Below are 24,353 nucleotides of genomic sequence, written 5' to 3' on the forward strand. Positions count from 1 at the left end.
TGAAGTGCCCATCTTCACAGCATTCTGTAAATGTTCCTCTCTAAGCTACACCCTTCTGCAGTTCCTTCAGCTGATGGTGAGTTCCTGGGTCCTTTCATTACCTTTTTATAGAAACAGTTGAGGGAGTAACCATATTTTTGGGGAACACAGCAGTGGCATCTGGAGCTACTGATTTTTGAACCAAACACCTCCAGGACTCATTACCATGTAACTTGTGGTGAACATCTGAAGCCTGTTGAATAGAGGAAAAGGAACAACATTGCCTTCTGAGATTCCAACATGGCCATATCTAATGTTGAGGCAGAATGGGACACTATCCACAGGAAAAAGATGTTGGGAGGCAACACTGTGGCCATCTCAGATTAATGCTATCCCATCACTACATTGAAATCATATCCAGCTTCTTCTGCAAACGGAACAGGGAAAGGGTGCCATCCTGTTCATTGCCTTAGACAACAGCTATCTTAGCCAACACAGACTCTGTAATGGAGCCCAGTACAAAATGTTGTGTGTTAGGTCCTGGTTTCTGGCAGGTGTCTTCTCAGGTGTTTCAGCTTTAGTTGGCTTGAAAGACTTTTCATGCGTGATCATTTCCAACACCTCCTTTTCAGCATATTTTTTGAATAAATCCTAGAGCACAAATGATTGTTTCTCTACATAACCCTACCCTAGTACTAAATCACCTTATGGTCCCAAATGCTGTTGGAGATTGGATTTTAGCTCGCCATGGCAGTCGGTCATCATTGTTCTTTCTAACCCACTGCCCTCCGTTATGCACCCTTTTAATAAATCTGTTATGACACAACTGAACATGAACTGCCACTCATAGAAGATAAACACATATAAGATGAGTGCCTCCCTGAGAGTCAGCAGTGCATAGAGATTTAAGCATTCGAGTAGGATTCTGGAGACCAGAATCCTTGCTTGACCATGGAAACCCACTGGGTGATCTTGAGCAAGTAACAGTCTCATACTTTCAGACTTAGGCATGGGGAACCCTCCTCTAAACAAAATTTCTGAACAAAACCCCATAAAAGGTTTGCCTTAGGGTCGCAATAATTCAGAAATGGCTTGAACAACAAGAACAACAATGATATAGAAAAGAGCACTCCACAGAGTTTGGAGCAATCAAAGGCAACAAAACCGGCTTTGGGGACCAGGTATGACCAAAGGGTTACATTTTAGCCTGTCATTTGTAGTCCAAAGGGACTTGTCTGAAGCAATAGCTGCCCTGGAGATTGTTGCTATCGATTCTGTATTATAAGCGTTTTATACAAAGGATATACAAGACCATTACATAAATAAGATAAACAAGAGGTAGACTAAGGACCTCATCACATTGAGGTCCTGAAGCTGATGAACAGCAGGGGCATTTGTTGGGCAGCGGGGCAAATCTAGCAGGCAGCATGGGAACCTGTCGCTCCATGCCCTGCATTGCTTGCATTGCCCCCTTCCCCATCCTGCCCAGCTTCCTTCACACTGTCACCATTCTATCCAATGCGAACACTGGAAGACTCCCATGTTCGTTGGACAGTGTCCTAGGATGCTGCCAGGATGCTTCCTTTACGGAGCCCCACCGGAAGTAGCCATGCATTGTAAGATGGGCTTTTGTCAAGGAAGAATCCTGGCCCGAAGACAATGTGATCAAGTCATTAGTTAGTCCCAAAGGGGCTGCAAAATCTCTTTGCAAACCAACGTATACAATCAGTTCTTGTGGTTTTTTTCGGGCTATATGGCCATGTTCTAGAGGCATTTCTCATGACGTTTCGCCTGCATCTATGGCAAGCATCCTCCTCTAGAACATGGCCATATAGCCCAAAAAAACCCCCAAGAACTGAGTGATTCCAGCCATGAAAGCCTTCGACAGCGTATACAATATTTATAACAATTATAAAAAAATGGATTTACATGCAGAGTTAAACAGAATGTCATACATATAATCTGAAAAACATATGACAAGAAAATATCAAAATCTCTGTGATACAAACAATGTAAATATATACTAATTGTGATAAATATTTAATTGTTATATACTATTGCATTGTTCATGTGAAGGTCTTGTGTGTCCTTTGCATTTGTATTTTTGTAACTTCAAAAATACAAATGCTTTTTGTGCTGGTACGGCTGTACCAAAAGCTTCAGCTTCATTTTCTTTCTATTGAGTGTTTGCATATATTCCAAGGTTCCATGCATTTTGCACTAAGGTGGCTTCCCTTGGTTTGCAATTATAGGGCCAATGACCTGTCTATCATTGTTAAGTTTTGGTTCCGCCCTTTTTTCCAGGGCTCTGGGAGGGAAAGGGAACCATTTTTAGTTCAGTCTTATAGTGGAAAGCTTAGCTACAGGACGTGGATCAGCTCCATCTGTAGAGAAGCTCCGTTTCTCACAGCATCCGGGGGAAACAGCATCCGGGGGAAACAGCTCCACATCTTTCATGGAAAAGATCCAAAAGAACTCCAGCTGGGGAATCTACAAAGCCTTGGCTGGTAGGTCTACTCGGGTAACCAGAAGCAATTGGAGCCAGGAGTAGAGCCCACACCAGCAAGCATAGAAAGTAGATTGCCTGGGAGGGGTTAAAAAGGGTTTTCCTTTTAAAGAAAAGAAACAGTTCATGAAGCCAGTTACCTGTCCATTTGGGCAAGTTAAGAAGCATTTGTTTGACTTGTTGAAGATCTGAGAAGTGTTTGTTTAAATTGTTGAAGATCTAAGCAATAATAAAGGACTTTGTTAAACTTTTCAAGCATCTAAAGACTTTTGTATAGGAAAATCCTTAGGGCCTCTCAGCCAAGGCAACCCGGTTTCTGCTAGGCACAAAGAGCATGTCCTGTTCAAAAGACAATGATTATAGGCCCGGCGCGTGATAGCATACATTTGTATTTTTGCAACTGTATTTTTGTTGTTAGTTAGAAACATTTGATAACCACTTCCCTAAAACTAACACCATAATCAGTTTCTATTTCTTGTTAAGAAAATGGCTACATTTCTATTTTCCTTAGTGATTGCTGAATTGAAATATCAGCAGGGGAGTAGAAAGGTTTTTTTTTTAATGTACTGGGTTTTAAAAGGGAATCTGGATATTGTTGAAATCTTAATCAGTTTCAAAAAGAAAGTTAAGTGGGCCAAACGGCTTGAAAATAATTCATAGGGAAATTAATATTATTGCAACAGATGTGTTCCATGTTCCATGCTCTGTTGTATGTGTAGTTTATGCTTAAAGCCACTGTGTTTCAATTCACCTGGTCGTCAAATGAGGTCATAAATGTGCATTATTAATTCTGAAACTAGTAAATGTTCTTAGGTCTATAATCAGTTTCATGCTTCCACAGTGGACTTTTGAACAAAGATTCTACTTTATGTGGTCTGTCTGCAACATCTGTACAACATGTGCTGAAGCAAAATAGGGGATTGGTCCACGCTTTCCACCACAGGAAGTAATAACCTTGTCATGATGTGGTAATAATGTTACGAAGGTTAATCAACACTATTGCAACATCCAAACAATTGAGCCCTGCCTTCCCTCTGGAAACAAACATGCTTGACATAATCCACACCATTTCATCAGCACGAATGATGGCAAATGGGCTAGGCAGGTGCGCATTAGCAGTCTCCCAGATCAACAAATAACGTTTCTATAGGACAGATTTTCCATAGCCATGTGTGTGTGTACTGTGTGCATTTGCAGTACTCATATCCAGAGATCTCTAATTTCCATTTACATAACTAGGAAAGCCTGGATTACCGTAATAACACTGAGAAATGGTTGGCAATTAGAGGAGAACAAACCATGCTGTTCTGAAGAATAGCAATAAATGTGGAAACTAAAAGAAGACTATATAAAAATAGGCAACAGATCCAACATTATGGTAGAGATCCCTAAAGTGTGCAGAGAATCTTGCTCCATGCTTCTCTCCCCTACCCAAGAGAGCTGCCCAATCCATGGTTCACTACCATGGCTATTTATTTATTGGCTTTGGGAGATGGAGCAGTTATGTAAGCATCTGAGTTCAGTTGTGTAATTGTGAGAAGAATAGTGGGATATTCCCATGAATTTCCAGTGGCTTGTAGGATATCTAAGAGAATCATAGAATTGGAAGAGACCTCGTGGGCCATCCAATCCAACCCCCTGCCTAGAAGCAGGAAAATCACATTCAAAGCACCCCTGATAGATGTCCATCCAGCCTCTGTTTAAAAGCCTCCAAAGAAGGAGCATCCACCACACTCTGGGGCAGAGAGTTCCACTGAACAGCTCTCACAGGAAGATCTTCCTGATGGTCAGGTGGAATCTCCTTACTTGTAGTTTGAAGTCATTGTTTTCTGCATCCTAGTCTCCAGGGCAGAAGAAAACAAGCTTGCTCCCTCCTCCCTATGACTTCCCTTCACATCTTTATACATGGCCCTCATCATGTCTCCTCTCAGCCTTCTCTTCTTCACGCTAAACATGCCCAGCTCTTTAAGCCATTCTTCATAGAGCTTGTTCTCCAGACGCTTGATTTTAGTCGCCCTCTTCTGGACATATTCTAGCTTGTCAATTGCGGTGCCCAGAATTGGACGCAATATTCCAGGTGTGGTCCAACCAAGGCAGAATAGAAGGGTATGATGACTTCCCTGGATCTACACACTATACTCCTATTGATGCAGACCAAAATCCCGTTGGCTTTTGTTGTCGCCGCATAATATTGTTGGCTCATGTTTAACATTGTCCACGAGATCTTTTTCACATGTACTGCTCTGGAGCCATGCGTCCCCCATTCTGTATCTTTATATTTCATTTTTTTCTGCCTAAGTGGAGTATCTTTCATTTGTCCTCATTGAACTTCATTTTGTTACTTTTGGCCCATCTCTCTAATCTGTCAAGATTGTTTTGATTTCTGCTCCTGTCTTCTAGAGTATTTATTGGCTATCCCTCCCAATTTGGTATCGTCTGCAAACTTGATGATCATGCCTTCTAGCCCTTCATCTAAGTCATTAATAAAGATGTTGAACAGGACCGGGCCCAGGACTGCTGATGGCACTACTCTCGTCACTTTTTTCCTTAATGAAGAGGAAGCACTTCTCATCGAATCACAAGAATTGGAAGATAGCACAATGGCCACCCAGTCCATGATTGTGTTTTCCCATGTGGGAAAACACAATCAAAGCACTTAGATGGGAGCTGCTGGATAAGAAATTCCTTGGATGCTAGATTGCTTCTTTTTCTCCCTTCCCTGGACTGTAAATGGTCATGTAAGCACCCTGTGGCTTCACAATTCTCTTTGAGGAGCTTTGATCATTGTGCAAGAGGCTATTCGTGAGCTTATTGCACAATGCCCAGAAGCAGATACAGCCCAGCTTAAGCCTGGGGGAACACTTGTACAATCATGCAATTTGACATCACATTAACTGCCATGACTCCATGTTATGAAATCAAGGGAGATGTAATTTTTATCCTTTTTTTCCTGTCAAAGAATGAAGTGCTTCACCAAACTACAAAATGTATGATTCCATAGCATTGAGCCATTTCAATTAAAGTGGTATTAAACTGCATTAATTCTACTATGTGGATGCACTCTGAGTTACATGCACGAGCAGGATTCTAGCCCATGTTTCAAAAAAAATTAGAAAAAAATAGAACATTTTTTTAAAAATTCATTCCAAAATGACAATAAAATAAACATCAGGTGGCATATCTATGGGTATTCCAAAACCAATTTGCCATCACTGGAAAGACCTTCTTAAGGGAATATGAATTGATCAGGGAAGGAGTTTCAAAAATCCATCTCTTGCTTCACAAACTCATCTTAGAGTTAGAGCCTGGGCTTCAGAGAAGAGGTCTCTAATATATCAAGGTCAGGAGAGGGTAAAATAATGACCCTTGAGTCACCTGCATCCAATTGGTTTTTGTAGCCTTGATCTTTCTGTCACTCTCAAAGCTACTGTAAAGGCATGGCTTATTGGTCTTTCTACTTCACCTTGTTTGGATTCAAATAGACTTGCGCACGGATTCGTTTTGGCCATTTGCCTTTGGCTTCTTCGGAAGCCCCTAACAGCACAAGCTCTGCCGCCATGTTTTTTCGACAGAGCCAGGCCACATGACTGCCAATCGTGGCTATCTTTTGCTCTATTTGGGATCACAGGACACATGGAGAGGCTGCTGCATGCTCACACTCATAGAACAAACAGCAGTGACAAGCTGTGTCTATTTAATGGGGCAGGCGCCTCCATTGCTCAGTTGCGTCCTGGCTCTAAAGAGAGGTGCTTCAGTCCAATTGTCTTGACACTTGCTCTCAGCTTTAGCTTTTGTCTTGGCTTGACTTCTAGCATTGGATCCTTTTGCTATTCTTTTGTTTTCCAGATTCTTTACTTAGTGTGACTGGGAGTTTGAAAGTGCAGGTGGGTGGGTGGGTGGGTGTGCTTTTCTTTTAGGGTGACTCTGAGCTATGAGTCACCCTTTAGCCTCCAGGGTAAAGGTTTCCCCTGACATTAAGTCCAGTTGTGTCCAACTCTGGGGGTTGGTGCTCGTCTCCATTTCTAAGCCAAAGAGCCAGCGTTGTCCATAGACACCTCCAAGGTTATGTGCCCGGCATGACTGCATGGAACACCATTACCTTCCTGCTGGAGCAGTACCTATTGATCTACTGACATTTGCATGTTTTCAAACTGCTAGGTTGGCAGAAGATGGGGCTAATAGCGGGAGCTCACGCCGCTTCCCGGATTCAAACCTGTGACCTTTCAATCAACAAGTTCAGCAGCTCAGTGGTTTAACCCTCTGCGCCACCGGGGTCTCCCAAGCCTTTAGCTTCTTCTGTTATCTCTCCACCCTCCTCTCTTTCATCAAAGTAGTACTTTTAAAATATTATTGTTATTAATAATTATAGGAATTCCAGCAAACAGCAAAGCCTCATTCTCAGGAAAAACTACCTACCTTCCTACCTAAATTTACAACCAATACCCAATAATTTCTGGATCATACAGGAGTGTTTTTCTAATAAGGGGACATGCTGCGTGCTTGCTTGTGAGTGGTGAGCTGCTGGCTTCTTCCAGTGTGTTCTAAGAACAAGAAATGCAAATTGCAAAAGCTTTGGAAGAAGTTGCTGTTTTTTAGTAGCAAAAAAAAGGAATAGTGGGTTGGGTGAAGTAGAAAGGCATCTTTGACATTTGGCAGAAAGGAACGGTGCCCTGCTGCTGCTCCTGGAGGAGTTATAGGGTGGGGCCAGTGGGAGATACCTTATTGGAATTTTTTAAAGGATATTTTACTTCTAGAAAGAAAATAAATTCCTAAAAATCAGGGGATGAAACGTTACAGAGCCCCACCAGAACGTTATGACATTTGGTGGGCCAGCAGTGGTAGATGTGTCCTCCAAATGTGGCTATTTTCATCCCATTAGCCATAAAAGTGACAGGAAGGGGAGCCCATGAAGTCCCCTCTTTGCTGTCAATGGTCGAGATCTAGCCGCATTTTCCAGCTGTAGACTGAAAAACACCCTTTTGGGTATCTACCCATTTTTGGGAGGTGTGCAAAAATTGATTCCTCCCCAAATCTGGGTAGCAGAAATGGCTCAAAGTTCAGCTGAAATGCACAAGCCTAATAGCAAGGTTAACACCTCTTTCAAAACTCCTGGATCATCATGTATTTTCTTATTCATTCTAATGCACATTCAAGGAACATAACAATCCAAGTTCCCTTTATCAGATACATAAACATTTGTGAATCCGATGCATTTTTAAAACCTCAAATGGGAGAACATATTATTATTTTGTAATCTACGTGGGGGCAAAAAGAAGGGGGAATCCATCTAGTTATTCCTGCTGGATCCTCCTTGCTTTCACATCTGAAACACATTATGAAATTATTTATTCTAATGTGGTCAGCCCAATGCAACAGAAGACTTAAGCCTCAGCATTTTGATCCACACAGTTTCACAATCTATCATCACTATAGTGCTACATACCAGACTGCCCAAGGGGAGGATATTTCCTCTTCCTTGTGATTGGAAGCTTTGTGCCAAAGTTTGGTTCCACAGTTTGTATTCGCACTTGGTTTGCTACTTAGAAAATTTACATTTGTGTGATTCCAGCTGCTTCCGTTAGCTTGTTATCCAAGAGTGTTGTTGAGAGGCATCTGTGAATGTTGAGCAAACTGCTCATCCAATAAAGCACAGTTTGCCAGTCAAGGGCTACAAGCCCAAGGGTAGCAGCTGGTAGCAAACATGGATCTTGGAAGCTAAGAAACACCTTACTACTTGGATGGGCAGTGAATACCAGGTGCTACGTATATTTCAAAGGAAGGAGCTGGCAAAACTACTGACAATTCTTTGCTTGAAAAAATCCTATGACAGGTGACTTGAACACACACACACAGGACTTTATTGCATGAGGCAGGCAAACTGGCATTGCAAAGGTGAATATTTCTGCATGATATCATGCGCATCCCACCACCCGTCTATCTCCTTGTGGTGATTCTGTTGTCCCAAGCTATTACCTAGGAAACCCATCAACAGCTCTCAATGAGGGTTTGGGAAAGATATAATAGTGAGTCCACAAATAGGTAAATTGGCACAATTTCATAATTGAAGAGAGATGCAATATCAATGGTACGTATCTGCTATCAATGATAACTGCAGTATAATAGCGGATTCATGAGATAAAGTCCCTAGGTACACATAAACTCTGCATAAAAGGAATGTGACCTTTCCTAAACAGCAATAGAGAATATGGCACTATTTGTTTGAATAAAATCGTGTATATATATATATATATATATATATATATATATATATATATAAGAAATGAATTTTGTGGCCTCATACATATCATTATTACAATTTATTTATGTGTTCATATCTCTTATTCAGGGCTGGTTTCACCTCTTGTTTGCTGGTAAAACTGAATTACTGTGTCATAAAATGATGCATAGCTAAAAAGTATGTCATCAACATGAATTATTTGGAAACCTTTGCTTAGAAACTGCTTCCCTGTATTTTTTGTATTTTTCTTCATACCAGTGGGTGAGAAAATCCATGTGTGTTTTAGGGCCCTTCTACACAACCCTAAAAGTTGGGCTAAAAAATGGAATTGTTTGAGGTGTCCAGATGATGTTTCAGTTGAATGCATTTCAGCCTGGAGTAATTTACTCTGTTGAATCCAGGTTTTAAAAACACCTCTAAAGATGCAGATCTTAAGCTAAGAACTGGATCTTTAAAGGCAAGGGCCTTGTGGGAACTGTCTCCCAGTACTGCCTCTGCAGTCCCGGGAGTTTGTCCCCACAGCCACCCCACTTCTTTGACCTCTCAAAAGCCTAGAGTAGAGGGATGGTGCTCCCTCCACTCCCAGCTCCCCATTTCCTCCCCAGAAACGTACCAGAAGGCCCCTCCACAGAACTCAGTAGTCATGTCAGAATGATGCAGAGGAAGGGAGGAGGGCTGGAGGGCTGGAGGGTGACTGGATGCTGGAAGTGGGCTGGGGAGCTGGAGAGTTGCTGGAGGATGGCTGGATGTCCCTCAAGGGAAAGCCTGGGTTTGGGAGTTGGAGTGGAAACAAAATCCTAAGAGGAATTTGGATTTTATATCCTAATTACTCTCAGGACTTTGATATGTGGAATGTGTCCAGAGGAGGGCAACTAAAATGATCAAGGGTCTGGAGAACAAGCCCTATGAGGAGCGGCTTAGGGAACTGGGCATGTTTAGCCTGAAGAAGAGAAGGCTGAGAGGAGATATGATAGCCATGTATAAATATGTGAGAGGAAGCCACAGGGAGGAGGGAGCAAGCTTGTTTTCTGCTTCCTTGGAGACTAGGACGCGGAACAATGGCTTCAAACTACAAGAGAGGAGATTCCATCTGAACATTAGGAAGAACTTCCTGACTGTGAGAGCCGTTCAGCAGTGGAACTCTCTGCCCCGGAGTGTGGTGGAGGCTCCTTCTTTGGAAGCTTTTAAGCAGAGGCTGGATGGCCATTTGTCAGGGGTGATTTGAATGCAATATTCCTGCTTCTTGGCAGGGGATTGGACTGGATGGCCCATGAGGTCTCTTCCAACTCTTTGATTCTATGATTCTATGTGTTGAAGGCTCTTTAGTCTGGATCTTCTTTAAGCTTTGCAACATCCCTCATAGGACCTATCCACACAGGCACTATATTCCAGGTTTGTGTTCAGGGTGTCCTGATAACTTTCCTCATGATAGGAGCATCAACTCACACCTAGCCAGAAACAGCATATAAAAAGATTCACCTGAAATTCTGATTCCAGTTAGAAAATCCATTGCATCCCTCCTGTGCCTAAGCAAGGCACAGGAAGGAGCAAATGTCAAAGATGGAATGCTCATGTAAACAGCAGTGAGAAAGCAGTTGGAATACAAGGCAGTGCACAGCTCAGCCAGGAGGTAAACAAAGCCTCCTCCTGAAAGCCTAGAGTTTCCATGGGAAAATTCAAAATGATTGCCTTGCTTTGTTGAGCTGTAAAAAAGTGCTGGGGAAGCTGTTTGTCAGGAGGTAAGGGAAATAAAATAAATAGATTCCTGAGTTTTGATGGAAGCATCTAATCCAGATCAGAATGTGGTTTCAGAGATCCAGTGGATGTGTGGACTCTTTTTGATCTTTCAGCCCGTTCCTGGGGTGCCTGTGTAGGCACTCCACAGTGAACCAGATCTCTTAAATTCATATCTGTTTCAGATTAAATGACTGCCCAGGAGCAGCCATAGTCTCCTTAGATTTGCTAATGAGTAGGGTTTTTAGCATTTGTCTTTTTCCTTTGAGAAACAGCCTGTATTGAACACAGCCTATTCTGTTTGGTTTCTGTTGCTCTCTTTCTCTATCTTCTTAATGAAGAAATAATTGTTTTTGCTTTTAAATCACATTGTCCTTGACGTTACTTCTTCTCCTTTTTGAGGTCTCTTTGAGCTAAATGCTTTAAAAACCTTTAGCTTGCAAAAACCCTACAGAGAGTTAGTGCTTGCAAGAGCTCCCCCACCCCCAAACCAGTATACCAGGCATTGCTCTTATCACAGCAGCCATGGCCACTGACAACCATTTTAAATGAATACAAGTATTGTGTCCCAGTGCAGTATACTGAGTATGTACAGAACTAGTGGGATGTGGTGTGTCATAAGCCATCTGTTGCAATTGCTCCTGTCATTTTATACAACTCCAAAGGCACGACTCCAACTTGAAGCTAATTTCTTCCATACAATTCAAACTAAACATATTGTGTAGATATTCTGGACAAAAAGACATACATTTCTGGTATGTTGTTGTGGGGAAGAACATTCTGAGCTTCATAAATGTCCTTAAGTAAAGCCATAATTTCATGGGAGGCACTTTCAAGTGCTTAGAAAACAGACAATAGTGAGAAAGGTCCATTCATAGCTAACATCTATAAGATAAAAATTTTAAACACTGGTGTTCAATTTCTGCAAATCACAATGCAAATGCTGTTTTTAATCCATGTGCCAGTCTCTATATGTCTCAAATGAAAGTATACTCTGACCTCCATATTTGTAGGTTAACTTTTATGGATTTAATTGCTATGTTCTCATTATACAGTTAATAAAGGCGGTTTCCTAGTTATAGACATCTGACTTACAAATGACTCATAGTTAAGAATGGAGGGTGAGACAACAGGAAGTGAGAGAAATCTATCCCTAGGAAGGTAAATTCATTCCTGAAAGAATTATTATGGGGAAAAGGTGTCCCTACTGAAGCTTTATCGCCAATCCCTGTTTCCACCACAAGCCGAATTTTCCAAAATCCAATGATTACAGGGACAGAAAGAGAGGCAAAATATTCTGAACAGGGGCTCAGACAGCAAAATGAACACCACAAGGGTGTTAAACCTTCCGTATGCTTGCTATCTATCTATCTATCTATCATCTATCTATCTATCCTTCTATCTAACTATCTATCTATACTAGGCTTGCACAAAAAAATCGTAAAGCATTGTAAGTTGGATCATTTTCATACTTATAACACTATTTACGAAGGGTGGGAATCCCCCCTCCCAAAACTTAAGAATCAAAACTTACCCCATACTTTTTCATTTTCATATTGTAAATCTCAGAAGGCTCCCAAAGTCAGTTTCATACTTAGTGCAAGGCAAAGCCAAAAAGGCTGTCTTTCCTCTGTAATTTTATGACCTCTCACCATTAGAAGAGGGAAAGTAAGGAGAAAGCAGAGTTACCTAGAGAGAAGAACAGAATTCTGGGAAATGTGGTTTGGGAAGGTGAGGAGCCCTGTGCCAGAGAATGCAAAATACACTGCACTAAACTACATTTCTCAGAATTTAGTGCTCAGCATCACACAGTCACAATCAGGATAGAGAAGAAAGAGATTTGCTCCTCTGTAGACAGCCAGAGTTCCAATAAATTTGTTAATATTCTACACTATGATTTTTGTTACTGGGTTATAAATGTTATTTCCTAATTGGTTCTATCATAAAAAATGGGAAAATTTATTAAACTGCAAAACTTTGTCTTTGTGGGAGGGACATTTTGCTCTAGTATGTTGTAGTGTCTCCACCAATTTAACATAGGTTTTGGCACAAAAATGAAGTTTCTGGAATACAACAACTACTTTCAAAGTATGGACTACACACTTAAACAGAAAATAACATTTTCAAACTAGGAACATATTTTCTTTCTTTCTTTCTTTCTTTCCTTCCTTCCTTCCTTCCTTCCTTCCTTCCTTCCTTCCTTCCTTCTCTTCTTCTTCTTCTTCTTCTTCTTCTTCTTCTTCTTCTTCTTCTTCTTCTTCTTCTTCTTCTTCTTCCTATTCAGAAGCTGGATGGCCTTCTGTCAGGTGTGCTTTCATTGTGCTTTTGCTGCATGGCAGGAAGAAGGGGGTTGGACTGGATGGTCTTTGGGGTCCCTTCCAGCTCTATGATTCTATCATGTATCTATCATATAATATTATATAATAATATGAGAGATGTTTAATGAGATAGCTTTTGCAGCTTTTTAAAAAAAAATTGTCAAAACTTTTAAAAAATTCCATAAAATCAGTAGATCTATGAATATTTCTGAAGGTTGCAGGGAATAATCCCCTGTTATCTTGTGTCATTGTGTAGAAAATTCAATAACATAGCTTTTTTCAAAAATGTTGTTTATAAAATGAAATTTCCTTAAAAATCTGTGGCTAAGTGAAACATTCTGAAATTTGGTGGGCTAACAGTGCTCTACCATTGTAGCAAGTTTCACTCCAAAAGTGAGGGAAAAGGAGCCCCTGAAGTTTCCCCAATGTGCAATTACTATAGAAAAATAGTAACGAATGCCCTTTTGGTAGTCCTAGCCACTGGTTTTATTGAACCATGTCAGATGGAGTTATAATTGCAATTGGTTTAAATTTTTTATTGTGACATTCTGTATGATTTTGTGTTTTATGATGCTTTTATGTTAATCTGTCTGTATGGTTTTTTCTTCTTCTTGGCAATTGAATGTTTTGGCTTATATGTTGGAAACCGCCCTGAGTTCCTTTGGGGAGATAGGTGGTATATAAATAAAAATGTATTAATAATAATAATAATAATAATAATAATAATAATAATCGAATCTGTAGAAGTTAAATCTGCAAATGTGGAGGGCTGACTGTAGATCCATCACATAAGAGATCCTCCACAATGTGCAACTACAGGTATTTAAAACTGTGACACCAATAAAATTGTGGCCAAGGACTCTTGCATGATAACAAAGAAGATTTTCAAATGCCAGGCAAAACCCAAACATAGCAGACACCCCAAGACAGCCCTGGGGAAGTTGACTCATGCTCAACTTCTCCCCCCCCCCCCCAAGAAGGCAATCCCCTTTCTGTGAGAGCTAACTTTTCTGACTGAAATGGAGGATGTTGTAATTAATTCAGGGTTCTTCTATGGGAAAACACAATGTCTTTGTACCAGGGGTCTGTATAATGCCAATCGTTTGCACTAGCTGAGCCTGGTAATTGAATCAATATACAGTAGGGGAAAGAGAAGCCCCGTACAGAAGTTTAGTTCCAGGTTAGATGTGAAACAGATGTTCAGCAACCCCCCCCCCCCCATGTCCTTGCCAACTGCTAGAAAGAAATAACTTCCAGTATATATTTGAGTTTAGGAAGGTGGGAGGAATTGGTGGGTGGTAGAAGAAAAACCAGGGCTGCATCCTTCTAGTATCTCTAACAATGAGGGGCTTATATTTTTTTTCTTTGAGCAATGCATCCATTTTCTCAGGGCAAATGGCAATGGTTTTAAAAGGAAATGGCTGAGTAACACGCTCACATGTGGGTCACAGGAAGAGAGTGGCCGTGCACACATCGGAACAATGGAAGTACAGTCCCAAAGGCTAGCTAGGTTGGTGAAATCTACCACAGAGATCAGGTTTCCTCTGTTCTGAAGAGCAGCATCCTTGTGATGCTGTGATGTGTTATCACAGCAAAACCTGTGGTCAAGCAGCAATGATCCTAAAATATTTAAACATTGTGCCTGCCTTCAAGTTGCCTGTCAACTTCTGGCATGACCTCATGAATTTCATAGGATTTTCTTAGGCAAGGAATCCTCAGAGGTGGTTTTGCCATTCCTTCCTCAGAAATCTACCCTACAGCACCTGGTTTTCATTGACAATCTCCCATTTATTTATTTATTTATTTACTATATTTGTATACTGCTCTTCTCAGCCCTCGGGCAACTCAAAGCGGTTCACAATAGCAAAATTCAATGCTTAAAACATCATAAAACAGTTAAAAACAACTAAAACAATAGCATTATAACAATAAATTAAACTTCATATAACATCTCATATTGTCTCATAGTTGAAATCAAGATCCAGTCTCATCATCCAATTGTTTCATATTCCTATATTCATTACACTGCCTATTCAAATGCCTGCTCGAACAACCAGGTCTTCACTTTCCTCCAAAATGCTAACAGGGAGGGGGCTGATCTAATTTCTGTAGGAAGGGCATTCCACAGCCGAGGGGCCACCACTGAGAAGGCCCTGTCTCTCGTCCCCACCAAATGTACTTGTGATGCAGGCGGGATCCAAGTACTAACCAGGACTGACCTGCCTTAGCATCCAAAATCAGACAGCATTTGGTGTCTTTAAAGCACTTCGATCCAGGGAGTTTGGGAATATGGGTTACTGTTAACTGTCATCAAATCAACTTTCATTTATTGTGACCCATGAATGAGAGATTTCCAAGTCATGCTCTCTTCAGCAACTCTGCTCAGGGCCATGACTTCTTTGATTGGGTCCATCTAACGAAAATAAAGTCTCCCTCTTTTCATATTGCCTTCTACCTTACCAAGTGAGTCATGGCTTATGATGATATGTCCAAAGCATGACAGTCTCAGTTTAGGGCTGACTTTAGCAGAGCAGGTTAGACACAAGTTGTAGTCTTAATCTTGTCAGTTGATAGGCTGCCAGTTCAAAGCCGAGTCAGGGTAAGCTCCTGGCCTTTAGCCCAGCTTCTACCTACCTAATGGTTCGAAAACAAAAAATGTGATTACATAAATCGGTACCACTCATAAAAAAGCGGGGTTGGTATTCTGAGGCACCCAGAAGGAATGCTGGCAATTCAATCCAAAAGAAGTAAGTAAGTTACAAACTAGCTCTTTGGCAGGGATGGAGCAACAGCACCTCCTACCCCAAGACTGGAACTGAGCACGTTCCAAATTTAACATATATACCTCTTATCAATGTATAATTGTCTGTTTAGTTGTGTATAAAACAGCACTGAATGTTTGCGGTATATGTATGTTCTGTTTATTAATTTTATTAATAATCAAAAACATTGCATAAATTAGCATAAAACTGATAAAAATAGAAGTACAAGTAACTATATATCTTTTGTCCAAAAGTGGGCAACAGTGACCATATTGTCTGTAGCATCAAACAATTCTTCCTCTGTACATGAGGCAGGACATTGTGAGCAAGCATACAGATTCCGAGTTGTCTGTTCTGCTCCACAGTCGTACAAAGTAGGGGATTCTTTTAGGTATTGCCATTTTGCCAGGTTGCATTTTGAACTGTCCACTCCACTTCTGTGTCTGTTCAGGGACCAAGTTGCCCATTCTTGGTTTGCCCCTGGAGGCAGACCCTCATGGGGGCCATCCAATTGAGATTTCCTGGTTTAGTTGCCCAGAGGGATACTATTGCTGTTGCTGGGGGAATATCAAGAGGACTGGTGATTCTCATGAAGCTGTATATGTTCTGTGATCTGCCCTGAGTCTCCTTTGGGGTGAGAAGGGCAGAATATAAATACTGCCAATAAATAAATAAATAAATAGTAATCTTTTCATTGTCGAAGGCTTTCATGACTGGAATCACTGGGTTGTTGTAGGTTTTTCGGACTATATGGCCATGTTCTAGAAGCATTCTCTCCTGATGATTCACCTGCATCTATGGCAAGCATCCTCAGAGGTTATGAGGTCTTACAACCTCTGAGAATGCTTGCCATAGATGTAGGCAAAACTTTAGGAGAGAATGCTTCTAGAATATGGCCCTATAGCCCCAAAAATCTACAACAACCCAGTCATCTTTTCATGACTGAGTGTGGATTTGAACCCTGGTCTTCTGTAGTCCTAGTACAACACAGAAATTTCTTCACCACATTGGTTCTCAAAGCCATTTATATACATACTCCTTTACTTTTTTTTGGGGGGGGGGGGGTGTAATTATTCACATATTTTAAATGTAATGTAATATTTTCAAAGTTGTATACTGCAGAATAAATATCTAGAAGGCATCAGGTCCTGTCTGATCTTGGAAGCCAGGATGAGTCAGCTCTGGTTAGTACTTTTAATGGAGACTGCCAATGGATACCAGGTGCTTTAAAATCTTACCTGATTTGACTGTGATTGTGGCAATTTTCACCCTTGTAAAGACTTTCTAACTAACATAATTGACCATCAGACTTACAAAGACCTGAATTTGCTAGATCAAAGCAAGGGATTTTGCAAGAAAAATGTCAGTGTAAGCTAATTGACATAAACCTTATACAACTGTACGGTAAGATGAAAGTAGCCATTTTCTCAAGGCCTCCATTTCATTGCAATTTAATCTGGATAAACCACTGAAACTGAGCCGATAATTTAACTCAGATATAGAGAGTTGCAAGAAAGCCTTGCAAAATTTTAGCTCCTTCTTCATTAATCTCAGCCGGGAAACTGCAACCAGCGTTTACAGATCCCTCCTGATTTTCCCACCACTGATCAAGTAGTCTAGACAGGAGACTTCAAATGCAGATGGCAGAATAGCCAAACGCTGGTCATGGACTGAGTCTGAACATAACCAGTTCCTAGACACAAAGCCGTCCATGAGAAAGTGAGCAGTGAATTCTGTTCAAAGGGTGTTAGGCATAAGCTGCACAAACAGATCTGATACGCACCATCAGCCTGTAAAGCAGAGCTCATAAGCACCCATCAAATGTAATACATCCAGTCTGACACCAAACGGACTGTAATGAAACACATCTGGAACTCACTTAGCGGCTTCAGAAAGCAGTTTACAAAGCATTGTAGAGGAGAAAGGCTGAAAGGTCCATGAACTGAGTTGCGTTTCCTCAAAGTATCATGGTGAAAAGGCCTTGTGAGTTGGCTATTTGCCCAACCAGTTCAACAGAGTTTCAGCTAACTCAAAAGTCTCAAAAATACACAAGGGATCTTTTGGGTTTCTTGGGGCTTCAAATAAAATAAAATGAAATCTTTATTATGGTCATAGACCACCATAGTCTTGGGGTTTATTAAAGCAATTTACAAGCTCTCCCTCCTTCTTTGGATCCATTTAAAGGCAAATCAATACAGTTGTTCAGAAGGTCCAAAATCTTAGACTGGGCTTATCTCTTCCTTACTGTTGCCTTATTTCCATTTTCCATTTTCTCTCTCTCTCTCAAGGGATATATCTCATATCATCCCTGACGAATGACCACTCAGGTAAGGGTTGGTGGGAACTGAAGTTCAACTAAGTCTGGAGGATTACACATTCCCAATATCTTCTATAGATCCTCTTGTACACATAGATCTTTTGACACAAAACTGCTCTCCTGCAGCATTCTTGTGATCATTGATCTCAGCAAATTACTGGGCCGATCATTCTTGGTATCACATGACTTTGGTGGTCATGCAACAGCAATGCTTAACTGGTTCATAGTCCCATGATTGGACTACCTGTTGTGAAGGGACTCACCCTCTGGCAGTTCTGTGGCTGCATAAGTTAGAATCATCGAATCATAGAGTTGGAAGAGACAACCAGGGCCATCCAGTCCAACCTCATTCTGGCAGGAATATACAATGAAACCACTTGTGACAGATGGCCACTTAGCTTCTGTTTAAAATCCACCAGAGAAGAAGAGTCTACTACACTTCGAGGCATCATATTCCACTACCAAACAGCTCTAATCATCAAGAAGTTTAGGTGGAATATCTTTTCTTGCAGTTTGCATCCAGGTTCTAGGACACTTCCACACAGCCATATGACCCAGAATATTTATTATTTATCGTGTCATCAGCAACCATTGTATTAATATTAATGTAATACAATGGTTGGACCCAGAATATCAAGACAGATAATCCACAATATCTACTTTGAACTGGATTATCTAAGTCCACACTGCCATATAATCCAGCTCCATGTGGATTTTATACAGCTGTGTGGAAGGGGACCTAGTCTCTAGTGCAGCAAAAAAAAAAAAAAAAAAAAAAAAAAAAAAAAAAGAAGCTTTTCTTTTCTTCAATATGACATTCTTTCAAATATTTAAACATGGTTTTCATGTCTCCTCTCAACTTTCTCTTCTCTAAATTAAACATACCCAGCTCCGGGTTGTTGTAGGTTTTTTCGAGCTATATGGCCATGGTCTAGAGGCATTCTCTCCTGACGGTTCGCCTGCATCTATGGCAAGCATCCTCAGAGGTAGTGACCATAGATGCAGGCGAAACGTCAGGAGAGAATGCCTCTAGATCATGGCCATATAGCCCGAAAAAAACCTCCAACAACCCAGTGATTCCAGCCATGAAAGCCTTCGACAATATACCCAGCTCCCTCAGCCATTCCTCATAGGTCTTAACTTCCATGCCTTCTACCATTTTGGCTGCCCTTCTCTGGACACATTCCAGCTTCTAGAACTGTGGTGCCCAGAACTGGACACAGTTTTCTAGGTGAGGTCTGACTAAAGCGGAACAGAGTAGTATTATTACTTCTCTCAGTCTAGATACTATATTCATGCAGCCTAGATTTGCATTGGGTTTTTTAGCTGCCATATCACACAATTGACTCAATAATTCAATTAATATTAATGTATTTGTTCTGATATTATGGTAATTATGATTATCATTTTTATTTATATCCTGCCTTTGGTCTGAAGACCCTCACATGAATACCAAAACCCATGGAAGCTCTAAATCGATTATATGCAATAGCATAGTAAAATGGTGTCCCTTAGATTAAAAGGCAAATAAAAGTTTGCTTTTTTGGATAATTTTTTTTAAAATTCAAGCATGTATGTTGAATCTGTAGGTCCCGAAGAGCTAGCTGTATTTCTGCTTAATTTATGGCCATTTTTTCAAATCCATGCACACACATATGTAGATCATCTTTCCTCTACTTTTGGGGTGATATATTTTTGAGGTCATGCATAAGTGTGTCCCATACAAGCAATATCTGTAGGGAAGCCTTGTTTATTTCTTCGCAATCATGTAGAAGTTAAGTACTGCACAGCCAATTTCATGCAAGCTTTCAGCATAACTTGATTGCCATGTTTAACTTCTGGAACAGAAAAAAAAAACCCTCCATACAACAAACTCTCATGTAACACAGACAATTCGTTGCTAAACATCTGTTCCTAATTACCTATTTGTTTCTATGAGCTTCGGTAACGGCATGATGAAATGATAAGAAGTATTGTCTCAAAGAAACCAATCTCCTTGTAGTGAATGTATGTATTTAAGCCTTAAAAGTATAAGGAACATTTTCCATGATTTCACTGCATAGCAGTAGGCTTCAATTACTTTTAAAAAACATCATGTATTGAGTACTTGAATGATGTTAGCCAACTCAAATTAACCAAATCTGTTGTTGTTTTTTGCTGTTGAGCTGGCTTCAACTTATGATGACCCATAAATGAGAAATGTCCAAGACTTATTAACAGCCTTGCTCAGGCCTTGCAAAGGTAGGATGATGGTTTGCCAGCTTGAATCATTCAATTTGTAATGTACTCATTTCTTTCCCTACTGCCTTCCACTTTATGATCTAGATATACTTGAAGTAAACAAATAAAACAGGGATGCAATCCTGCTGATGAATCTATGAACATTATCATATGGAGTGACAAACCAGCATTGAAGTGATATCCACTGCTGATCTGCTGCTTCCCCACAACAAAGCTGTTACCTGCTATTGAACGAATATAGATATAACTGTAGTTTTCCAAGGTCTTTAGTCTTCTTTTCCAAAGAGTACCGGTGCCTCACCAAACTACAACTCCCAGAATTCCATAGCATTGAGCTGTGGCCATTAGGCTTGTGCATTTCGGCTGAACCTTGATCCGTTTTTGTAGACCCCCATATCCATTTTCGCATGCCTCCCGAAAACAGATGCACAGCTGGATGGTGTTTTCAGACCACAGTTGAAAAATATGGCTAGATCCAGCCCATTAGTGGCAACAGGGGGACTCCCCAGGCTCCCCTTCCTGTCATTTTAGGCAATGGCATCCTTTGCCCTTAAATCCTTCATTAAGACCTGGATTAAAAAGCATCAGAGTTTGAGATTCTATCCTTTTGGTCTGTAAGGGACACCTGGGTTTAATGCCTCTTTAAAGCTGTTTCTACTCTAGAGGGGACAGGCACCACAGGCGTGCACACTCTCTCCCTGCATGCAGCTTTCCAAGGCATTTTAAGGAGGCCTCCCACTTCCCAGGGAAGGAAGAGCGATGACCTGCAGCTATCCTACCCTCGGCTTCCTTTAAAAAGCCCCCTCTTTTCTCTTGATTACACTGCAGGCCCTGCCTGGAGTGGTGCCTGTCTTTTCCCCCTCAAGCCTTTCTGCTTCGGGTTTAATGTTTCCTTAAAACTGTTTCTACTTTCTACTCTAGAGGAGAGGTAACTAGGTGGTAGTAGTTTCCTGAGGATGAGGATTTTCTTTTTGCTTGCTGGGATTACTAATATTAATAATAATCAATATCTTTTAGAAAAAATTTCTGAAGGAGAGGAGGGGAGGAGAAGAAGAACCTAAAAGGGTGGCTCTTAAAGCCCCTAAATGCGCACATCCCATCCATCTGTCCCACACGTTCCCAACTCCCAGCCAGTCCCACTAAAAAAAATAAATCAAGAAAATAAAGGAAAATCAAAAAGATTCAAGAGAGAGGCCAAGCCAAAAAAATACACTGAAGCCAGGACACAATTGTGATGCCGAATAGGGGAGGAGGAGCCATGATCAGCTGCCCAGTGGTCCTGTTATGGGTGGGAAAACATGATGGCTAGGCCCTTGCCATTACGGCCATCCCATAGAGCCAAAGAAGTCAGTTTGGCCAAAGTAAAATGGTTAAAACGGTTCTGTGCACAAGTCTAGTGACGATTATAGTGCTGTCTAACTGCATTAATTCTACAATGTAGATGCATCTCATGTCAACAGAACAGCACATTTGGGTTTTAATTTAAAATATAAAGCTTTTATCCAAGGTTAAAACCTATTTTGGGGATAGGTTTCTACAGCTTGGATAACTCTGTTACAGTTCGTACTAAAACCTGGAGCAGATTCCCTATTCTATTGAGATGGAAACTGCTCATTTTGCAAAAAGCTCTGTAGAAGAGATGATCTGGTCTGGATCATTCTAAGAAGTTTGGAAAGCAGATCATGAACAACATGTGGTATATACTCCTTTCCAAATATATGAATGACTGCATTCACAAATAAGGGGTTTTCAAGGTTCTTTAACCAAAAATACATCATGAACAGGAATACATGATTTGCTCCAGGCCTCATACATAGGCATATGATTTGGTTTGGGTTTACTTGATCCTGGCGGTAGCCAGAGGCTGAATCCATAATGTAGCTTCATGACTTCATCCCTGCAACTTTCAGGTAATGGCATGCAGGTGTTGTTCCTACTATTGTAGTTAAAAATGAACAGTCGATTCCTGTTGCTTTTGTCTAAATACAGCAAGTCCTTGATATCCACTGGGTTTTGATTTCGAGACCTCCTGTGAATATCAAATCCACGAGTGCCCAAGTCCCATTACATACACCGGCACAGTAAAATGCTATCCCTTATATGACATGACAATCAAAGTTTGCTTTTGGGAATATTTTCAAGCTGTGGATGGAGGAATCTATGGATGCAAAATCTGTGGATGTAGTATGACTATAGAACTCCAAGTGCCGAGAAGCTAGATGATACTCTTATACATCACTTTCCCTCAGTTCCAAAAACTCTGGTACAGTAGAGCTGGGCTATTTTCCATGCCTGATATGTCTGAATAATAATAATAATAATAATAATAATAATAATAATAATAATATCGTGCAGACAGACTACAAGCAGAGGCATAACACCGTTGCTCAGATGATTTATTGGAACTTGTGCCACAAATATCATCTGCCTGCGACAAAGAACTAGTGGGATCACAAGCCTGAATAAGTTACAGAAAATGAACACGTCAAACTACTTTGGGACTTCCGAATTCAGACTGACAGAGTTTTGGAGCACAATACTCCTGACTTCATGATCATGTTAAAAAACAAAGTATGGATTGTTGATGTTGCAATCCCAGGTGACAGCAGGATTTAAGAGAAACAACTGGAAAAGCTGACACAATATGAGGATTTAAAGATCGAACTGCAAAGACTCTGGCACAAGGCAGTAAAGGTGGTCCTAGTAGTGAACGGCACACTGGGTGCAGTGCCTAAAGACCTTGGTCTACACTTAAACACAACCGGCGCTGACAAAATTATCATCTGCCAGATGCAGAAGGCCACCTTACTGGGATCTGCATGCATTATTCACGGATATATCACAGAGTCCTAGACACTTGGGAAGTGTCCGACATGTGGTACAATACAACAGCCAGCAGAGTGATCTTGTCTGCTGTGGACTTTCTTGTTGTGTTTCAAATAATAATAATAATAACAACAACAACAGTAACAACAATACACTTTATTTAGATTCTGCTTCATCTGCCCAGAGGGACTCAGAGCAGATTACAATACATGTAAGGTAAACATTTAATACCTTTTACGTGAAACTATGACATACAATACACAAATAAGGTAAAGGCCTTCCCCTTTTTCGTCTTCGGTGTCTGGAGGTGATGCTCAACTCTTGCCATGGGGAAGTGCTCTTGTTCCATTTTCCATGCCAAAGGAAATGTCTGTAGACATTTCAGATCTTTTTGCCAGCATGTCTGCACGGGGCGCCCTTTTACTTTCCCACCGAGGCGGTACCATTGAATCACCATGCCCTCCTGCAATATAATGCAATATACTGATAATAGACTTTCACATGTGTTCTTTGGCCATGGCATGGCAATAGCTGGTGTTTTTAAATCAGTATGTATACATCTATTCCCTATGAGTATTGGATTGGGCCACCTAAGAAACAGGCAGTACTTTGCTGGTCTTTCCGCCCCTCTGAGTCCCCTTCGGTGTGAGAAGGGTGGGATATAAATATTGTAAATAAATAAATAAATACATACATACATAAATAAATCCTGTTTGATTCCCCTTTGGCCCCTTCCACAGCCCTATATCCCAGAATATCAAGGCAGAAAAAACCCACAATATATTCTTTGAACTGGATTATCTGAGTCCACACTCAGATAATGTGGGATTTTATGCCTAGATATGCTTAGGCATCCAAGGTGACCTAATGGGTTTTCAGGACTGAGTATATTTGAACCCAATTTTCCCAAAGTTCTAGTAAAACATTCAAGCTACAAGACCATGGTAGCTCTCCCATTGATCTTAACCTGAGAGTCGTTAATAGCTTTATCCTTCATAAACCTAATTTATTCCTTAAACCTATCTTACTTGGTGAAAGCCACTACAATTTGTAGAAGCAAGGAACATTAGCTTTTAAGGGACAGCCCTTCCCCCTGGGAAATATTTATATTGTTTATCTGTTCTTTGGCATTGAATGTTTGCCATTTTTGTTACTTCTCTACACTTCCCTGAGTCCCTTTGGGGAGAGAGTAGGTTATAAATAATAATAATAATAATAATAATAATAATAATAATAACAATAATAAAAATTTGACACAAAAACACAGTGTGACACAGCAAATGAGAGATACATGCTGGATTTCATATCATAAAATCACAAGTCGAACACTTTCCAAGCATCTAGGACTGTGTGATGTATTTTCGAATGTTGTGCGCAGATCCAAGTAAGGTGGCCTTTTGCAGCTGACAGATCATAATTTTGTCAATGTTTA

The sequence above is a fragment of the Anolis sagrei genome, chromosome 4 (genome assembly GCF_037176765.1).
Source record: "Anolis sagrei isolate rAnoSag1 chromosome 4, rAnoSag1.mat, whole genome shotgun sequence".
NCBI lineage: Eukaryota > Metazoa > Chordata > Lepidosauria > Squamata > Dactyloidae > Anolis > Anolis sagrei.